This window comes from Herpailurus yagouaroundi, unplaced genomic scaffold (genome assembly GCF_014898765.1).
Source record: "Herpailurus yagouaroundi ecotype Mexico unplaced genomic scaffold, PumYag 209, whole genome shotgun sequence".
Taxonomy (NCBI): Eukaryota; Metazoa; Chordata; class Mammalia; order Carnivora; family Felidae; genus Herpailurus; species Herpailurus yagouaroundi.
In genome coordinates, this window is record NW_024412440.1 from 3,873,431 (window position 1) to 3,892,818 (window position 19,388).

The following is a 19,388-nucleotide window of genomic DNA, read 5'->3' on the forward strand; positions in this document are numbered from 1 at the left end:
CAAGATAATATCTTGATCAAAAGGTAACAGAAATTGCTCATTTTTAAATGACATCATCAGTGCTTGATAGTACTGTTAGGAAACTACTGTTCAAATGGGGAGGGTGTTGTCTATCAGACCTGAAGTTGCCTTTTGCTACACATGTTGAGAAATACAGAAAGGCAGAAGTAATCAATTAAGTGCTTGTCTGAAAAATTAGAGTTCATTGCCAACATTAGAAGGACTGGTTATTTTATTTATATGTAATATGGCTGCAAATGACTTTAATTGTCAACATTGTTGATTTGCTCCGGTGTAAGGCATAAACAACAGAAACTCAGGTGCTTATTGTTGGACTGGAGAACAACCAATACAAAGTTGCAGGAAGTGAGATCAACGGAAGGGGTATGTTTGGTTCCTAATTTTACTGGCACTGGGCTGTTAGCTTAACACTCACCATCTTTCCATTTAAAGTGGAGTTTAGTTAGCAATGACAGTCTGGTTAGCATTCAATGAGAGTCCATTTAGTCATTATATACTTTTCATTTACAAATTAAACAGTCAAGATACTCCAGTTTTTTACAAGAAAAATGAACCAAAAAACTAACTTTAGTGAGTCATTGTATATGTAGATAAACCATGTATATGTGGTATGTATAGGAAAAAAAAAACCTTTAGATACAAAACAATATAACTATGTAAATGATAATTATAAAAATTAAATTATAATTATATAATTATGTATTTTAATAAAATTTAAGGGAACAAATTTAAATCAATAAGCATTTGTTCTCTTTCTTTCTTTCTTTCTTTCGTTCTTTTTCTTTCTTTCAGAGAGAGAGCATGAGCGGGGAGTGGGAGGAGAAAGAGAGAGAGAGACAATCCCAAGCAGGAACGGCACAGACCCTCATGAGAGGCTTAAACCCATGAACCAAGAGATCAGGAACTGAGCCAAAAACCAAGAGTCCGTTGCTTAATCGACTGAGCCACCCAGACGCATCAAACATTTGTTCTTTGTAAGTGTTGTGGAGTGTATATGCAAAAATTAGTTCCTGTTAAAATTTAAAAAAAAATTAGTTCCTGCCTCAAAAAGTAATAAAAAAACCAAAAAGTTAAAAAGTAACAGAAAATTTTGTTAGAAATAAAAATTGTTTTTTTTTAAGATAGCACATGATTGTGAAATGAGTGCTATAAACAATGAGCCAGAGGGAATATTATTTCATGTGTATTTCAACTAAAATTCACATCATTATCTTTAGTATGGTAGCTAAGAATGATTATTAATTAACTTCTAGGTCTGATATTCACATATTCACATATGAATTGATATTCACATATGAATTGGTATTGTTACAAACATCTTATGAAATGTATTGAATATGAAATGTAAATACTTAAAGGTTTTGGAAAACAATTGAATCCATCAACTGGTGAAATTTTATTCATAGATATTTTATTTAACATTGTTTTCTTTCTAGATTGAACATAGATGAATTTTAGTTCATTCTCTATCCAGGTTATTACCATAAATTTTGAATTAATAGAGCTTATGTTCTAAAAGGTCTTACAAGTCTTCAAGAGTGTGAGTAAATATGTACACAGCTTTCCTTCTCCATACATCTAAGATTAAAATGTGTATCTTTCCAAGGGATCTGCAGATTTATAAAGATAGGATCGCCAGGCCAGTGAAATTAAAATTTGCATCTCTCAAAGGAAATCATGCACTCATAAAGAATGGCCAGGCTAGTTATTGTGAGTAGTACTTAAGATCCAAGCAGTGATTTACTGTCATGCAGTTGCTCTCTTTCCTTCTGGTTTTATGAAATAAATTATTGAATAGCAGCTTTGTTTATGTCATTAAGATTAAAATCTCTGTCAAAATTGTCTTAGAGGAATTCTAAAAGGTCTGGGAAATGGTTGTGGTATTAACAGTGCTCTCAGTTTTTCACATTAAAAAATGTTGCTTTTTCTGACATCCTAATTTGTGTATTTATGTGGGGTGTATGTGTGTGTGAGTGTGTGTGTGTGTATAAAAATAACCAACTAAAGAGTAGGTAATTAAATACCCCATTAGAGATATCACATTTCTTTTTTGTATATACAATATGGAAAAGTTTGAAGTGTAGGGTGAATAGGTGTGACCTGTTAGAGTTGAATACATTTATTGATGGCATATTTTTATATTATAGAAAATTCAAACAGAAATGTGAAACTCTAAAATACTAAGAAGACAGTAGGTAATATTAATATCTGTCTAAAGTGCAATAGATATCAGAACAGAAGAAAATGACTTGTAATGTTGCCTTTCTAGTTTAATTTCCAAAATTAGTTTTAAATAATTATGTAATGACTGTTATGTGCTGAATGTGATCATGCCTGAGAGACAACTACTTTTGATCATGGATGCCCTGTGTCTATAGACTGTGACAGCCTCCAATTAATATACTGCTAGTGAAAAATTCATTTTCTGGCAAATTCAGATTTGCTGTTGTTGTTATATAATCCTTTAGCTTAAGAAAAGAAAGAGAATTAAAAAAAATACCATTCTGAATTTCTACTTGAGAGATTTTTGGCATTCTGGGGAAAAAACTCTTGATCTTAATATTCTTACAGTTCATGGCCATACAACACTGCATTCTGCTTCGTCAACCACCTTAGTAGTAGATTGCATTCTAATTGCAAGGTAAAGGAAATTTATGGCAATTCAGCATACTAAATGATAATGGGGAGCAAGATTTAGTCCTTGAGCACTTATTGACATAGACTCACATTGGCTGAGTTTTGCATACTTTATTAGTTGATGTCTATTCTCATCAAATAGATGATTTTTTGATACATATAGAACACATATAGCAGTGTTCTATGATGCTACACCTTCCTTTTGTGTATCTCATTTGCAATAATCTTTTATGCAGTTGTCAAATTTAGTGTGTATAAGACATGCTTGAGATAACGATGGAGACCCTCTGTGTAGATATATTTGTCTGGTGGAAACACTGTGGGAGCTTTCCATTAGGAAAGACTGTCTTTGGAGTGGTATTTGGTAGTCATCTACAAACAAACCAAATTCGTTTGATATGTAAATTATTAGACAATTTGAGGGTTCATAATAGTAGTACTAGTAGAAGTCATAGCAATAATTATCAAGATATATTTATATCTCGGGGCGCCTGGGTGGCTCAGTCGGTTGTGTCCAACTTTGGCTCAGGTCATGATCTCACAGTTTGTGAGTTCAAACCCCATGTTGGGCTCTGTGCTGACAGCTCTGAGTCTGGAACTGCTTCAAATTCTGTGTCTCCCTCTCTCTCTGCCCTTTCCCCGCTCACACTCTGTCTCTCTCTCTCTCTCTCTCTCAAAAATAAGTAAACATTAAAAAAATTTTAAAAAGATATATTTATATCTCCATTCATTGTTTTATATTTATATGCATTATTTCACAGATATGACTAATTTCATGAGAATTTTGTCAGTGTTTATTGATGACTGAGGTACTCAGGGAAGAGAATCAAAATACTGGTGAGACTCACTGAAAACTACCACAAAGTTAATTTCTACTCTTAGCTCTAAAAATTCTTGCCTTAGTTTTTTTTTTTTTAAATTCATATCTTATTCTCCAACATTAAAAGGAAAAAATCTCCTCTAAAATCTCTTGGGAGATCGTATGGCCTAGGAATTAGAATGTACAACATTGAGAATATTTATATGAAACAAAGAAAGCAAAATTGATTATTCTTTGGGGTCAGAATAAGAGTGGTGAATTAAAGTTTCAACAGAAAATTCTAATTATTTCCTTGAAAGGCACAACATTCAATGGAAAAGGCATTATGAAACATTAGAGCCCACGTCAGGATTTTCAGAGTTAAAAAAGGTAGCAATAAGACAAAACCATTCTAGTGGCCTCACTGTGGAGACAGGGACAGTTCCCCATAATATCAACATCCCTATTTAGGTTTTAATTGTCTTGTACATCCAGCTATGTGCACAAGTGTGGTAAAGGAGACAGGGAGGTTTCATATGGTTTTTTCTTTGATACGATTTCATATATTAAACTAATCGCTTTTACTGTGCTTCTTTTTCTGTTTGGACAAAAAAGCGAATAGAGTTTGACGTGGTCATGTATAGGAGCATATTATCTCGGTTCACACAGGAAATTATAAATTAACAAAAAAAGAAAAGAAATTATAAGTTCATAATCTTGTACTTTTTCTTATTTGCAGGTAATACAATTATACTGAGGTCCAAAGCCTATTCTGTTTCTAGGTCCCTTAAGACTCCTTGGAATTGATATAATTTGGGGGTTCCTTTTCGATCATGAGTATGGGGAAAAAAGAAATAAATTCACGCTTAGCTTGTGTAGCCAAGCAGGAGATTCCAATTTTAATACAAATTTCTGTTTTTACAATGATCATATATTACATAATTATGGTTTAGGGCAAGGATGTTTTCAATATTGAAACCTCCTTGGAACACTGTAATGCTTAGAGCTTGCTTTGAAGTTAAGAAAAATTCTGAATACAGAGAAGACACCTGAAAAAAATACTGTGAAAGTGTTAAATCAGAATAAAACCGGCAGAAAAAGGTAAAGTAATAATGGGGAATATTCATTTTGTTTTGAAAGGCGCTAAGACAGTCGTGTCAGGACAACTAATATGCAGCTGGTTTTGTATTCATGCTGTTCAATTACATGAGGGATCATGAGAAATTCCCAGTGGTCCTGCCACATTTCTCTCTTATTATAGTTCTTATTTTAGGACTTTGATTTTGCTTTAAAAAATGCATGAAATGCCTACCTCAGGGCAAACTCTCTCACTCCATGTGTCTCCTATTGAAACAGCTGCACTTTACAGCTTCTACAGATAAAGAGGTCAATTTGTTTTATGTAATGGGATAGTATTCAGGAAATACCCTTGATTTTTAGATTCAGGACTGGAGGTTTCAAATATTTGCTCTTTGCCTCAGAAGGCCCCGTGGATTTAACTGCCACCTATTCCTGGAACCTTTACTGCTGCGGGTCCCCTGCTCACCATCCTCTCTCTCCCTTGCTCTTCCCATCTTCCCTCGAATTTCAGTCCCACTGCTCCAAAACACCACTCTTGACTCCGAAGTGGATTGGGCAGCGTGCCTTCCTTGTTAACGTGAGATTCACACACTTTATAGAACTCAGAGGCTAAAGTTAGATTAGCACCTACATTAGGCTTTCTTCTTTATGTAATCAGAAGAATTAAAATTCAAGAGAAAAGTTTGGAGAGAAAAACAAAACATGAACAGTGGGCCCTTGTCTGGAATGTTTTGCATCTGGAATAAATATTTGCGATTTTGTTCTCTCTCCTCAGGCATCTCTTGACATGAGGGCAAGTATTCTATAGGGATATTTTGTTTGAATAAGCCAGGAAAACTACTTATTTAGTCTCATTTCATGAAAACTTTAAGAGACTTACAAGAAAGTAGTACAACAAACGTGAAGACAGGAAGGTAGAGTTTAGGACATACTAGCTGTGCTCAGGGGAAATTCTAGACTTCTCTGTGTCTTTTTTTAATGTTAATATTTGGTAGCTACTAAAACACTAGTAACTACTAAACAGGTAATGACTCAATTAGTTCATGTACAGTGACCAAATCATTTCTCTAAACGTTGTAAATTCCTACAACGTGGAATAACTGAAATATCTAAGTGCCTACTCTGTTGTTGCCCTTGGAGGCTGGGATCCCCTCCCCACCCAAAACTTGATCTGGATGTGGAGACTGTTGGTACCACATGAACATTATGAGCATGTGAAGACATGTGTTACTTATATAAAGAGGATTTTGGGGGAAAGCAGGGAATTCTCTTAAAGTGGTCTGAAAATGACTCGAGGGAAAGGAGAGGCACATGGCTTTGTTGCGGGGTGGGGGCCAGGGGGACAGTTAGACGGTGAGGTGAGGGTTTATGGTGAAGAGGGGGTGGGAGGAACGGACTTCGCTTGAACTTTCCACTAGTGCTAAGGGAAGGAATGCACAGGGTTTCCTTACTGGTTGCCCAGATGTAGGGTAAGCAGGAAAGAGAAAGATAATGGGGTTTAAAAGCTGTCAGTGGTTTGGGGCGCCTGGGTGGCGCAGTCGGTTAAGCGTCCGACTTCAGCCAGGTCACGATCTCGCGGTCCGTGAGTTCGAGCCCCGCGTCAGGCTCTGGGCTGATGGCTCAGAGCCTGGAGCCTGTTTCCCATTCTGTGTCTCCCTCTCTCTCTGCCCCTCCCCCGTTCATGCTCTGTCTCTCTCTGTCCCAAAAATAAATAAATGTTGAAAAAAAAAAAAAGCTGTCAGTGGTTAAACATGAAAAATGTAGTCAAACTCTTGATTACAACAGCAGTGAAAACTACCTTTTTAAATCAAACCCTTATACTGTCCCTCACTCCACTTGCACTGTGATCTATCTCTGTTACCTTCTTCTCTCCCTCCCTCCATCGGTTCCTTCCTTCCTTCCTTCCTTCCTTCCTTCCTTCCTTCCATGGAACTGGTCCCAATCTGACATATGAGTGTGACTGTTTATTGTTTGTCTTTTCCAGCTGCAACTGTAAGCTCCTGGGAGCTATGATTATGGCTGTTTTCTTTACTGCTGTATCCTCAGCACCCAGACAATGCAGGAAAAATAAGCACATGATAATTTTTTAGAAATGCCCATCAGCTTTACTAGACTATGTGACCCATGAAGGCAAGATTGTGCCTATTGTGCCTATTCCTATTGTGTTGATTCCAGTGATTCAGAGAAATGCTTCATGCCTCAGCAAATAGTGTGTAAAGACTTCACTTTTTTAGGTGCTTTGAATATAGCACTTTTGCAAGATTCTTACCATATTTTTTGCTTTCAATAAAGAAACTAAACCTTTTTTTAAATTTTTTTAATGTTTTTTATATTTATTTTTGAGAGCAAGAGAGAGACAAGAGTGTGAGTGGGGAGGGGCAGAGAGAGAAGGTGACACAGAATCTGAAGCAGGCTCCAGGCTCTGAGCTGTCAGCACAGAACCCGATGCGGCACTCGAACCCATGAACCATGAGATCATGACCTGAGCCGAAGTCAGTTGCTCATATGACTGAGCCACCCAGGCGCCCCTAAATCTTTTTGTTTTAATGAAACTTTGACTTATTTAAGTGCTGAAACCAAGCAAAAACAAGTTTATTGAGTGTTGCTGATTTGTTTTAAAGTTTGGGTGGAGTAGCAACTTTACCAGAGAACTAAGAATTGGGAACTTACTTCTGATGACAAAAAAAAAAAAAAAATACTAAAGTTCTATACATTTTAGGGGTAGTATAGACAAGGCTACTCTCCTGTTCTTAGAGAACAACAAGAAATATCTTAATTACTAGAACCTTACGTGAGCTTTCAATTTAAAATCAATTATATAAATTGCAGGACAGCACAATTGAAGTCAGGGAAAATCTAATAAATAATATTCGGGTGAAATTTGTTATATGTGTTTATTAACAAACCAAAATATCCTCCCTGACATGGATGAATAAATAGACACATAGGTAAATAAGTAAATACATAACATGTATAAATTAGATGTTGCTCTGTTTTCCAGTCTAGCCCACATGAGAACACACAAGTTATTGTCTTGCAACTAAACAACACTTCTTTGAGATATTCAATGTTCTGACTTAGACTGATTCTTTTTAGCTCCCAAACGTTTAGTTCGCTTTAATTTAGTAACCGTTATTACAAGACATTTGATATTCCGCAGCTGTGAAAGTATATGGCTGCCAAACTCACGACTGATTGCAATGTTGTCACAGCCTGAGGAAGGTGGCTCAGCCAAAACCCCTTCCTGGTGCCCATGTCTCAGTTAGGTTTCATCCGCCTTCATTTTACCAACTAAGGGAGCTGGGGAGCTGTATGCTGTTCAGAGATGTCTGTTGCTCAGCAACTAGTCCTTCCCTCTTAGGAAGCAGGTCAGGAAAAAAGAGAAGAGATGAGGGGGTGATTAAATATTTGTCTGCCATCTCTGATAAAGCAGCAATCCTCTGAAAAGAAATTGTTCTGGGTAGATATCTCCAACCCACAGAGAAACAAATTAATCTCATTAGGCAAGGGGTTAATATCTGCTTGCTAGAAATGCTGTTTCTTCTACCCCACCTGAAGGAAGTTTTAGTGGTTTTAAATAGCATCTAAGGCCAATAACATTATATTTGATAAGGTTGGAAGTTTTAGTATGGTATGACAGTCATCTCAAGGTCAAAGAATAAAATTCCTCCTTGAAAGACAAGAAAAAATGTTTTTATTTCTACAGTCGGCTTACTATTTAGTTACTCAGAGATGCTTATATGTCATAACAAATTCCAAATGACATAAAATTCACTGAAATGTATTTCTTCTTCTGTTACTTAGGAATACTGTTGGGTACTGTTTGTCAAGAAAAATTCCAAATGAAAAACTGCATGGCAGAATCCTGAATATCTCTCATTGAAAAATGTGAAACAGAAAATTTTCTTTCATGTATTGAAAGATGTGAACTTGTGATAACTGTATACCATTTGGTGGATTTACAGTGTAAAAGAATTAAAAATTAGATCCGCAAACATATGGTAAAACAGACATTTTGGTTAGGAATAGTAGACGTAAAAAGAATCCACGATTCTTTTTTTTATTTAAAAAAAAAATTTAATCTTTGTTTATTTTTGAGAGAGAGAGACAGCGTGTGAGCAGGGGAGGAGCAGAGAGAGCGAGGGAGACACAGAATCTGAAACAGGCTCCAGGCTCTGAGCTGTCAGCACAGGGCCCAACGTGGGGCTCGAACTCACGAACTGTGAGATCATGACCTGAGCTGAAGTCAGACGCTCAACCAACTGAGCCACCCAGACTCTCCAAGAATCCATGATTCTTTAAGAGTCTATTCTTACCACTTCTCTTAAATCAAACCTTCTTTCCAAAAATATTTTGTCTCAGCGGGTGTAATTATGCAGTCTAAATGATCATACATTTGTTTTCTATATTATGTGACTGATAAGCTATTAAAAAGGGACAATTTGCCACTTCAGTTGCTTCTTAGTTAAGACCTTTTTGGTATTCTCAGGAAGTAGAATTTCTCAGGTTTAAGGTGAGGGTCACTTAATAAAAGCTGAGGTTCCCTCAGGGGGAATGGTCAAGTGTTGACCAGGGCACTGTGGGCCCTTCCACATGTGTCGATGACTCTGCCAGAATGTGAAACCAGAGCCACGAAATTACCAATGCCTCCTTCTGTTTGCATTTCATCTATTCACTCACGATGCAGCCTTTACAAAACCAACAAAAACATGAATAAGTTAATTTGATTCAGCAATGATTTACTGTCTTTCATTCTGTTTTCTCAGTAGAAAATATATTGCCTTTGAGAATTGGGGACAACTGAACATATTTAAAACCAAAGAAAATTATATGAGAAGTCAGCCCTTTCTTCCCCAAAAAAATTTTTAATGTTTATTTTTGAGAGAGAGAGGGAGGGGCGGAGAATCCAAAGTGGGCTCTGCACCGACAGTAGTGAGCCCAATCTCACCTACGGTGAGATCATGACCTGAGCGGTTGGCCAAAGGACTGAGTCACCCAGACCCCCTAGAGTCAGCCCTTGCTTATTCACTATGGGCTTACCTCATTACAACCCTCCAAATCTACCTCTATTTTGTCTTGTATAAAATGGTTTTTTTTTTAATTTATTTATTTTGAGAGAGAGAGAGAGAGAGAGAGAGAGAGAGACTGAGTGGGGGAGGGGCAAAGAGAGAGGGGGACAAAGGACCCTAGGCAGGCTTTGGGCTGTCAGCTCAGAGCCAGATGCAGGGCTCTAACTCATGAACCATGAGATCATGACCTGAGCCAAAATCACTAGCCGGACACTTAACCGATTGAGCCACCTATGTACCCCTAAAATGGGGTTTAAACTTAATCTAATATCTTTGAAGAAGTGTTATACTGAAGTGCTGTGTGAGATTTTATTTTTGAGATTTTATTTTAGATCTTAGTTACAGTTGGTTATTTTATAATTAAGAATAATATTGCTATATAACTAATAATAAATAATTCCACTCTAGCTACATAAAACACACACATACACACACTTGCATATATTTTACATATATTTTTTAATTTAGTTCATGTAGATTGAAATTTACATTGTCATTTACAATAAGTCATAATTATTATGATTTTTAAAAATATTGCTACCTGATAGATAATGGAAACATTTTAATCTCATACACACATATTTTACTATGACCCTGTAGAATTAATTTGACAGATTATAATTGCAATTCTGATTGGATATCTGTTAATATCTATCTTTAGAATGAGAGCATTTTCATCCGCAGCCTCCTCATTCCTACTTTTCAGTTCTTGTGCTGGCAGCTCAGTCTCTGAGAATCAGAGACCAGAGGCATTTTACCCTTCCAGAAACATTTTCTGACCCTTGCATTATTGCTCAGCTCCTTTCACTAAAATATGAAGAGGTCACATTCTATGTGAAGGATAGCATTCCTCAAAACTCACAAAATTTAAGACCCATTCCTATGGGATATTTATATTTTAACACAGCCTGGTCGGGTTGAGCTGGGGGAAAAATGGCAAAAATAGGCTCATGTTATTTAGGTACAATGTAACTTTTTTTTTTTTTAAAGAAAACAACACAAGCTTATATAAAGTTTGCTGCTATATCTAACCTATGGTATCTTGCTTTATAAGGTTTCTCCACAGCTGGAACAGACTAGCTGTGTATCAAACAATTTGCATTTAAACGTGATAATCAGGAAAAAGAGATTCTTTAAAATATAAAACTCAGATTAAGAATAAATTGTACATGCAAATGCGCTGATTTGGATGCAGAGGGATGGGTTCTAACAGTGGGGCAACTATAGAAATTAAGGCTACGCTTTCCCTGAGTGCCCAGTAACGTCAAATTGCAATTGAACACCTATGGAAATAAATGTGACATCCAAATGGTTACCAAATGAATATATTATGCTCTGTGATGTTTCACTGAATTCTAAATGAGTTCAGAATGATGACATACCAAGAGGTGCTGAAGTACTTCAGACACACTCAGTCAAATGCATGTGGTTAAATAAAACTCTGTGGAATGTTCCTTATATAAAATGAGTTTTTCCTATTCAGAAGGAAAGTAGAGCAATTTATTTTTTTCTTACACAGTCTCATCATAAGTAGGAGTTGACTTTAATAAGCTTGCTTTGGTTTTAAAGAAAACTCTTGCAGTTTGAAAGTTTCTTTGCAATGTTTTCCATCTTTAATGTGCTAAACTTGCAATCTTGCTTTTAGTGTGTCCTGTAGCATTTATGAGGCTACATTTTGTGTTTAGTATGAAAAAGCAGTAATGACCCGGAGAAGTGGACTAATGGGCAGGATAGTTTATGCTTCGAAAAGGCTTTCCGGTAAACTGGGGGTGTTAAGATGTTCTAATCAAATATTCTGATTACTTTTTTTTTTTTTTGACCATACTTATATGCAAAATATTACATGTTATAGATTTAGGTTATATTGAAAATGTACCTACATTTAAAGTTTCTATTCCTTCTGATATGTGTAAATTAATGATTACGGAGCAAATTTCAAAAACTAAACTCATAAAGAGTTGCCCCTCTGAGGATGATTTCCCTGGGGTGCATTCCAGCAATTGTTTGAAGGAGCAGATGTCTCACTGTGAGTTACAACTCAATCCGTGCGATGACCAAATCATAACACAGAGCAGACTCAGGTAAGAAAGCGTCAAGGAATCTGGAATGGGAGCTCACTCCTGGGGTAGGAGGAGAGAAAGAGAAAAAGGAACCTAGGAAACAGGAAATGTCTCCTAAACCCTTCTTGGGTCTCCCCATATTTTCACCAAGGAATCAAATCCAGGAAATTCATAAAATATTGCAAATTCTGATTCTGCCAATCACTTGCTTTGAGGCCTCGACAAGGTCATGTAACCTGGGTTTTGGTTTTCAAGCTGTAAAAGGGATTAAGTGTGAATTGTTGGGTAATTGCAGGCTTAGCAAAAACATTTATAGAAGGTAGTAAACACAAGAATTCCTTGATCTGTTAATCAAGTTGTTGTAACTGTCACTTAGCCAGGTCTCCTAAGGGCCCAGTATCCCAGGATCTGGCTGTCCAGACCTACTCCACAATACAGATGCCTTGAATCAGGATTCTTCCTATCCTTGAAACCCTCCCATATTCCTCCATCATCCCATTTTATACTGTCCCTCACTTCATCCCCAGTGGATTAGCCACTGGTGTTTCCATTCCTCCTATAGTTGAGTTCTTTGCCTCAGGGTCTTTATACCAGCTGCATCCTTGACTTTCAAATGAGTGATCTCTTCTTGTGTTCGTAGCTTACATACCTCCCCCTCTGTTAGGATGTCCCGAGTGAGCATCCAATCTAATTATAAAATTATAAAAATCTTTCCTAGCAAATCACCCAATTTTAATTTTCCTCCAGCAATTATCACTGACTTGTATTTTCTTGTTTGTTGTATTGATTGTTTCTCCCTGGTTAGTCTTCACTTCTGTATCTTCTCTATCTATTCAGGTGCTCTGGCCTACTAAGTGCTCAGTAAATATTTTCTAGGTGAATTAATTTCTAGTGCAAGCTGGCTGTGGTGTTACATTTGCATTGTCTAAGTTGTGGGAAAGTCTCCCTCCTCTGGTCAAACATGAATCTCCCACCGCTGAGATTGGGAGGTTCAGATTTCTTCAGGACGTTCTGAGGACATTTTTCTCTCAACTGAGAGTTGAATGCTAACTACTTCTCCTCCTCCTCCTCCTCCTCTTCCTCCTCCTGCTCTTGCTTAGTTTGTTGAGAGACCAAAGTTTTCTCCACTCAGACTCAGTGTAGAATGGAGGCAGCTTGAGATTCTAGTCAACAAGGAATAAATTAAAAATGTGATGCTTGTGTATTCAGATTTCTGTATAGGACTCTTAACAAAAGTTTTGAATAAGAAATTACCTCATGTCTACCGAGAAGGAGCACCACTGGATAAAAAGAGAAAAATAAGTTTCATCAGACTTGTATGAACTCTTTCTTCTTCAAAGGACACAGGGAAGCTGCCCAGAGGGACTACTAATCCCGTCAGCAGGCCCAAGACATGCTGGCTGATGGTGCCCTCAATGTGGCAGTGGAAATCTGCTGGGATTCTAAAACTTAGCAAGGCTTGAGGGGAGCTATGTACCTGGAACAAGTGTTTTATTTTATTCTCTAAATGTCCTATTTTTTGGCTTCAAAAAACATCTGATTCAAATATTCTTATACCATTAATTCCTCATATTGAACATAAATGAAGAAGTATCCAATATCCTCTAATGAGAACAGCAATTTATTCTCCACCTTTCCCTTTAATAAAACCAAAGGGGTCCCATGTGAACCTGAGGTCCTGCCCTGAGATCCCTCTGAATCTGTCCATTATGCAGGCACCCTCCTTAAAGACTTTGTGTTCCAATGAATAAGACTCTGTTCCTCTTCTCTTCTATGCTCTTTCTCTCCGCCTCCTGCCTTAAAAAATTTTTTTTAATGTTTTTTTTTTTTTTTATTCTTGAGAGAGAGACAGAGAAACAGAGAGTGGGGGGAGAGACAGAGAAAGAGGGAGACACAGAATCTGAAGCAGGCTCCAGGCTTGAGCTGTCAGCACAGAGCCCGAGACAGGGCGTGAAGTCATGAACAGGAGATCATGACCTGAGCTGAAATCCTGAGTTGAAATCCACCCAAGTGCCCCTCCTTCTCCCCTTTTGGTATTTAAGTCTTGTTTACCTCTGAATGTGCTTCTTCTGCTGAGGAATGTGGAGACCTGATAACTTCCTAAGTATCATGGAACTGGAACATTTCTCCACAACCTTTCCTCAGTAGTACATCACCTCCCTGTCCCCCCTCTCTCTCTTTCTCTCTTTTTGTTTTTTGCTTTTTAGTTCAGGGGCTGACAGTTAAATCCTTGAGAAGTTCCACTTTCTTCCAGAACCACTTTCTGAGCCCTTGTTTTATCTGCTCAGCTGCCAACTCCCACCACTACTGTATAGCCACATTCTATGGAGGAAGAACATTCCTCAAAACTCACCTGCTAAAGAAGAAAATTGAACTGAAGAAGATGAAGACAGAAGCTGATTGCTTCCAACCCTGTTTCCAGCAATAGGAGAGACAGCAAGACCAATTCTGAATACCAGCTCCACTGAAACAAAGGGCAGGAGTTTTTAAGAGCTGGGGTGAAGGAATGCAGGCCATCTGTGTTTGCTAGTTGACCTTAGCCAAAGGAAAAGTCAACTTTCTCCTATCTTCATGACAAGGGGTAGTGTCACAACTTGAAGGAAGATGTCCACCAAAGTTAATATCCTACTTTCCATAGAGACTGGGAGATCAGAGTGCAATCTTCCATGATGATTACATTTCAAAGGAATGACTCTCAGGTCCTTGAGGAAGACATTCCTGGTTGTAAAACTGACAAGAGGCTTTTAAAAACCAGTTACTTCTAGAGACTGCAGTTATAATTACAAGATTTCTCAAGTAAATGCTCTAAGAAAAGGGAGGTCAGGGGCCTGGATTCTAAAGTTAAGTCAAACTGAGGGGAATGTTAAGAGACCAAACATGTTTTAATTCCCCTTAAGACTAAACTTAGGGGCACTTTATAATGAGTGGTTCATCTTACAATCATGTTTCCAACAATTTGCTTACATATTCCCTATTTTTCTTGCCTGGGATGTGATTCTGGCTATCTTAAAAGTGTGCCTGCCTTGATAGTATATTTATTTTCTCAGCTTTATTCTCTAAAATATCACAGAATACAATTTTCCAAGTTAATAGCACAGTGAGTCGTGCTGGCTCTTTGGCTATCCTCATTATGTTTTCTTTTCTTTTGTTTTTTTAATATTAACTTGCATTCCAAAGTTATTGATTTTAAGCTTGACGAATGCTTACATGATATTATTAGAATTAAAAAAGATTATGTTATTTCATGTTAAAATAATAGCACAGCGGTAACCAAAATCATCTGTAAAAATTCCTATGTGTATAAACAACAGCTTGGATCACAAGACACTGTAAAAGTTTAGAAGTGGGTATTTCTGTTTAGCAGCAAAAGTGCTACCTCCACGGGAGGCATAGGTTTCAGCAGACTTGATAATCCATGTGGGTTGCCAATTTTGCAAATTTAACATTATCGACTAACGTTAAAATTATTTGAGGTTTCCGTTATTTCAAACTTTCTCATGAAATGCGTTAAAAGTAATTTATAGCAAAGTGTGGGCTGTATTTTAATTTTCAAATAGCATACTTGTACTTTTGTTACAGGTGGACACAATCTTAGCCAGTTACATTTTCAAAGAGCAGAAAATCATTCTAATGGCTAGGGGTCAAGTACGTGAATGCTTGACATTATGTGCTCTCAGTGGTTTATAATAATTATCTGAGCCATCTTTGCAGGCATCAGTGTGCTAACAATGCCGATACTTGGCCATTAGCTGGGGATGTCACTGTCTTTGTTTGCCTGCCAAATGTATGGTAGAGAAGTTCTCGCTTTAGATGGTGGTTAAACCTCTTCTTTAATGTTCCATTATTTCCAAGTTTGTGGCCACTATTTTATTTCATATGGCATTTTAACGAAATTATTGAATTAAAGTTGTGAGTCATCATGTTGCATGCTCACTATTTAGTGAAGGTTTGGTATGACTTGAATGATTTCGGTGTTGTTGAATCGATCTATCAGGTTCCCTTAGCACAAGAGGTTACACTTGATGTTATACTTTTCTATAACAGCAGTTACAGGAAATAGTGGAGCCATGGACTTGATAAAATATATATAAAGGAAATGAACAACGTCTGCTCTGCACTAAGTTTGTGGTAAAATGGTAGTGCTCTGAACTTATGAACTGTATGGGATTGCTTTACACTCTTAATTTCAATTAAAATTCACAGGAATTATGAAGTAACTATATTGGCATTTAGTATATTAAAAAAATGAGTGGCAACCGAAGAAAATAAAACACGGAAAATATTAGCAGACTGTTTAATGCTTAGAAATTTTTAGATAGTGGTAGAAATTAATGTAAGAGCAGTTGAATTTCTTGTTATTAGAAATGGCTTTAGGGGCGCCTGGGTGGCTCAGTCACTTAAGCGTCTGACTTCAGCTCAGGTCATGATCTCCCGGTTGCAAGTTCAAGGGCCCATGGGGCTCTCTGCTGTCAGCCTGCTTCAAATCCTCTGCCCTTCTCTGTCTTTCCCCTTCTCTCTCACAAAAAATAAATAAACATTAAAAAAAATAGAAATGGCTTTATTTATCATCGCTTCCATTTACGGCAAGGTTATCATTTAAAAATAAAGTTTATTACTATCAAAATATTAAGAATTCACTTCAGCTAAGGTTAGGATCAGGTTAGGGTTAACTATTGAAGCTGACACCCTAGATTTGCTTCCTCCTGGTGATGTGACATTTGGAAGGACAATGTAGCAGTGTATAAAGCTCTACTCTTTCACATATAAAGTACGAATTAACCACATGCGCTTGGTTTCTCAAAGTGGGGTATGAAGGTGCCCCCTCCATCTCCTTCACACACCCCCTCCTCAACTCCCCTATTGCAGAAAGGACTCTGGCTCTTCATGAGAAAATTAAAAAAAATTTTAAATTGATACAGATACCTACAAAATAATGCAAGCATATTCTGAATCACCTGAATGAGCATGCTATAACTGAGCACAGTTAGATCATTTCAGACCTCACATCTGTTTTATTACTTTTTATTATGGTCAAAAACACATAACATAAAATATACAGGTGTAAGGTACGGTAGTGTTAACTATATGCACATGGTGCAGCATTTCTAGAACTTTTTCATCTTGCAAAACTGAAACCCTGTGTCCATTGAGCAACTCCCCTTCTGTTCCTTCCTCCCAGGTCCTGGTAACCAGGGTTCTACTTGCTGTGTCTGTGAGTTTGACTCTCGATAGCTCATAGCAGTGGAATCAGGCAGTATTTGTGTTTTTGTGACTGGCTGACTTCACTCACCATACAAATGCCCTCAAGTTTCATCCAGGTTCTAGCATGTTGACTTTTTTTTTTTAAGTTTGATGATTTTTCTCCTTGGCCAGGTCTGTTGTTAATTCCTTTCAGTGAACTTTTCAGTTCAGTTACTGAATTTTTCAGCTCTAGACTTCTGTTTCATTCTTTTCTACAGTTTCTATTTCTTTGAAGGTATTCTCATTTTGTATATGCATTCTTTTACTGATTTCATTTAGCTGTCTACTTGTGTTGTTGTACTTGAGCTTCTTTAAAATGGTTATTTTAAGTTCTTTTTGAGGTAATTTATAGATCTCAGTTTTCTTTAGGGGATTTAGTTTGTTTCTTTGATTGGAACATGTTCCTTTTTTCCTTACATGCGTTGTTATTTTTGTTATTGTTGTGAATTTTGCAGTCGGAAAAAAAAGACACTTCTCGTACTTATGGACTGGCCTCAGACAGAGGAAAACTCTCACCAATCAGTGTGGCTACAGATTCTGGGGACCTCTCAAACCTTTTATGGCTACGTGTCCTCACTGCACTTGTTTTAGGATTTTCCACAGGAGGGATTTGCTGGTTTCTTTTTTAGGCGTTTGTGGCCTCTTGCTCCCTCTGGTGTCGCTCTGTGGTACTGCAGTTCCTCCAGTGCATCAAGCTGCTGAAGGCTCTTCTGTTCTCCTTGACCCCCACATTTCCAGCTACGCTGATTTCATCAGTGCTCTGAGTCAGAAACCAGTCCTTAGGACAGTCCTCTCTGTCCCCCTCCCCCACCAAAAGCTGAAATGCTAGACCCCCAGTCCACTCTTCTCCTTCCCTCCTTGGGAAGGAGAGTGTGGTTTTTCCTCCTATCTACAGCTGTGACAGCTTAGGGATAGTTGACATGAAATGGCTTTTCCTGCCCATTTCAGTGTGACTGGTCTTGGCTTTGAGCTTGCTTAGAATACTGCAACTTCCTAACTGGTTTCTGGAGTTGTAAAGTCTTCTTGGACTGTATATTGTTGTTGAGTTGGTATTTCTGTTGGAGAATGAGGTCAAGGGCTTCCTATTCTGCTAAATTATTGATGTCACCTCCCCGTATCTGCTTCTGTATTTAAGATCAAAACTGGTTCTAAGTGGTAAGGTCTATAATCCCTTACCTGAAACCCTTGAGGCCAGATGTTTTTCATATTTTTAGCGTTGAGAAAGGTAATGCAGTGCCGTGTAATTTCCCCAGAGAGTGTGGAGCAGGACCGTGAAATCCACACACTCACATTTCTACAGTGACAAATTTGCATATTCGAGTAAGTGGAAGATAAAGACTATAAATACTCTCTTCTTGTTGGGTCAGGTCAGATTTTGCCATCACATGAATTATCATCATTTGGTTTTCAAATCATTTCAAGAGTGGAAAGTGAGGATAATGATTGTAAACCAGTGGTACTTTGTTTTCACTGGCAAATGGGAAAAGAATTGAGTGATCGTGGGGTGCCTGGGTGGCTGAGTTGGTTAAGCATCTGACTTTGGCTCAGGTTATGATCTCGTGGTTTGTGAGTTCGAGTCCCACATCAGGCTCTGTGCTGACAGCTCAGAGCCTGGAACCTGCTTTGGATTCTGTGTCTCCCTCTCTCTCTGCCCCTGCCCCACTCGTGCTCTGTCTCTATCTCTGTCTCTGTCTCTCTCTCAAAAATAAATAAATATTTAAAAAAAAAGAACTGAGCAATCTTAATATACAAATGACCTGTGCACTCAGTGATGGTGTTAATGATAGAGAGTGTATGTTGCTCATTGATTTATTGCCTCTACACTCTAAATTAATCCTTTTTGTCTGATCTGTGAAAATAGACAGGGGCCCTTTAAATATTTTTCCTTTGCCAGCTGGCACTGAATTTTTGCCAGTCGATGGTGCATACTTGCCTCAGTTCCTACTTGCCTGGTTCCTACCCTGCAGGGCGGCCAGCAGCTTCCCCTTGGCACCATTGTAGGAAGTTTTACAGCAGAATGGGTCTGGTAAGAGGTCTCCTCGGGAACAGCTTTACCTGGCATCCTAAAGGACACAGTTCCAGCAAGTTCTACCAGTGCAGTTCTACAGTTACTTCTGTGCTATAAAGTGAGCTGCAGCTGAGGGTTCTGTCATTTCTTGAGAACAAGGAACACACTCTGCAGCCCAGAGTCCAACAGTGGGCAGAACGAGATTCTCAGAATAATAGTTTGATAGGAAATTGGAATGGGCGGTCGGAACATTGGTTGTCTAAAACAGGAAGAGATATTGGAATGAAGGACTGGCTTACACACCTTCACCTGTGTGAGCTCACATTCAACATAATGGGGGCCAAAGGAGTATCCCCTGGATAGATTCCTCTGTTTTTCTGGTGGGTCTGTAGCAGAGGGGGTTGAGGAGAACACAGGTATGACTATACTTTTTCTTTCTTTCCTTCTCATCTCTCTCTCTCTCTCTCTCTCTC

General features: G+C 37.9%; 2 long non-coding RNA genes across 3 annotated transcripts in view; one reads left to right on the top strand and one right to left on the bottom strand.

Moving 5' to 3' along the window:
• The window catches only part of LOC121016177 (uncharacterized), a 100,653-nt gene extending 86,478 nt beyond the window's left edge, over nucleotides 1-14,175 (bottom strand). For both annotated transcript variants that reach the window (XR_005784144.1, XR_005784143.1), the window contains exon 1: nucleotides 14,020-14,175. This is a non-coding gene — a long non-coding RNA (uncharacterized LOC121016177). The remainder of the gene's footprint in view (nucleotides 1-14,019) is intronic.
• Nucleotides 1-19,388, top strand: part of LOC121016178 (uncharacterized) — a 366,104-nt gene that overhangs the window by 329,762 nt on the left and 16,954 nt on the right. The window lies entirely within an intron of this gene.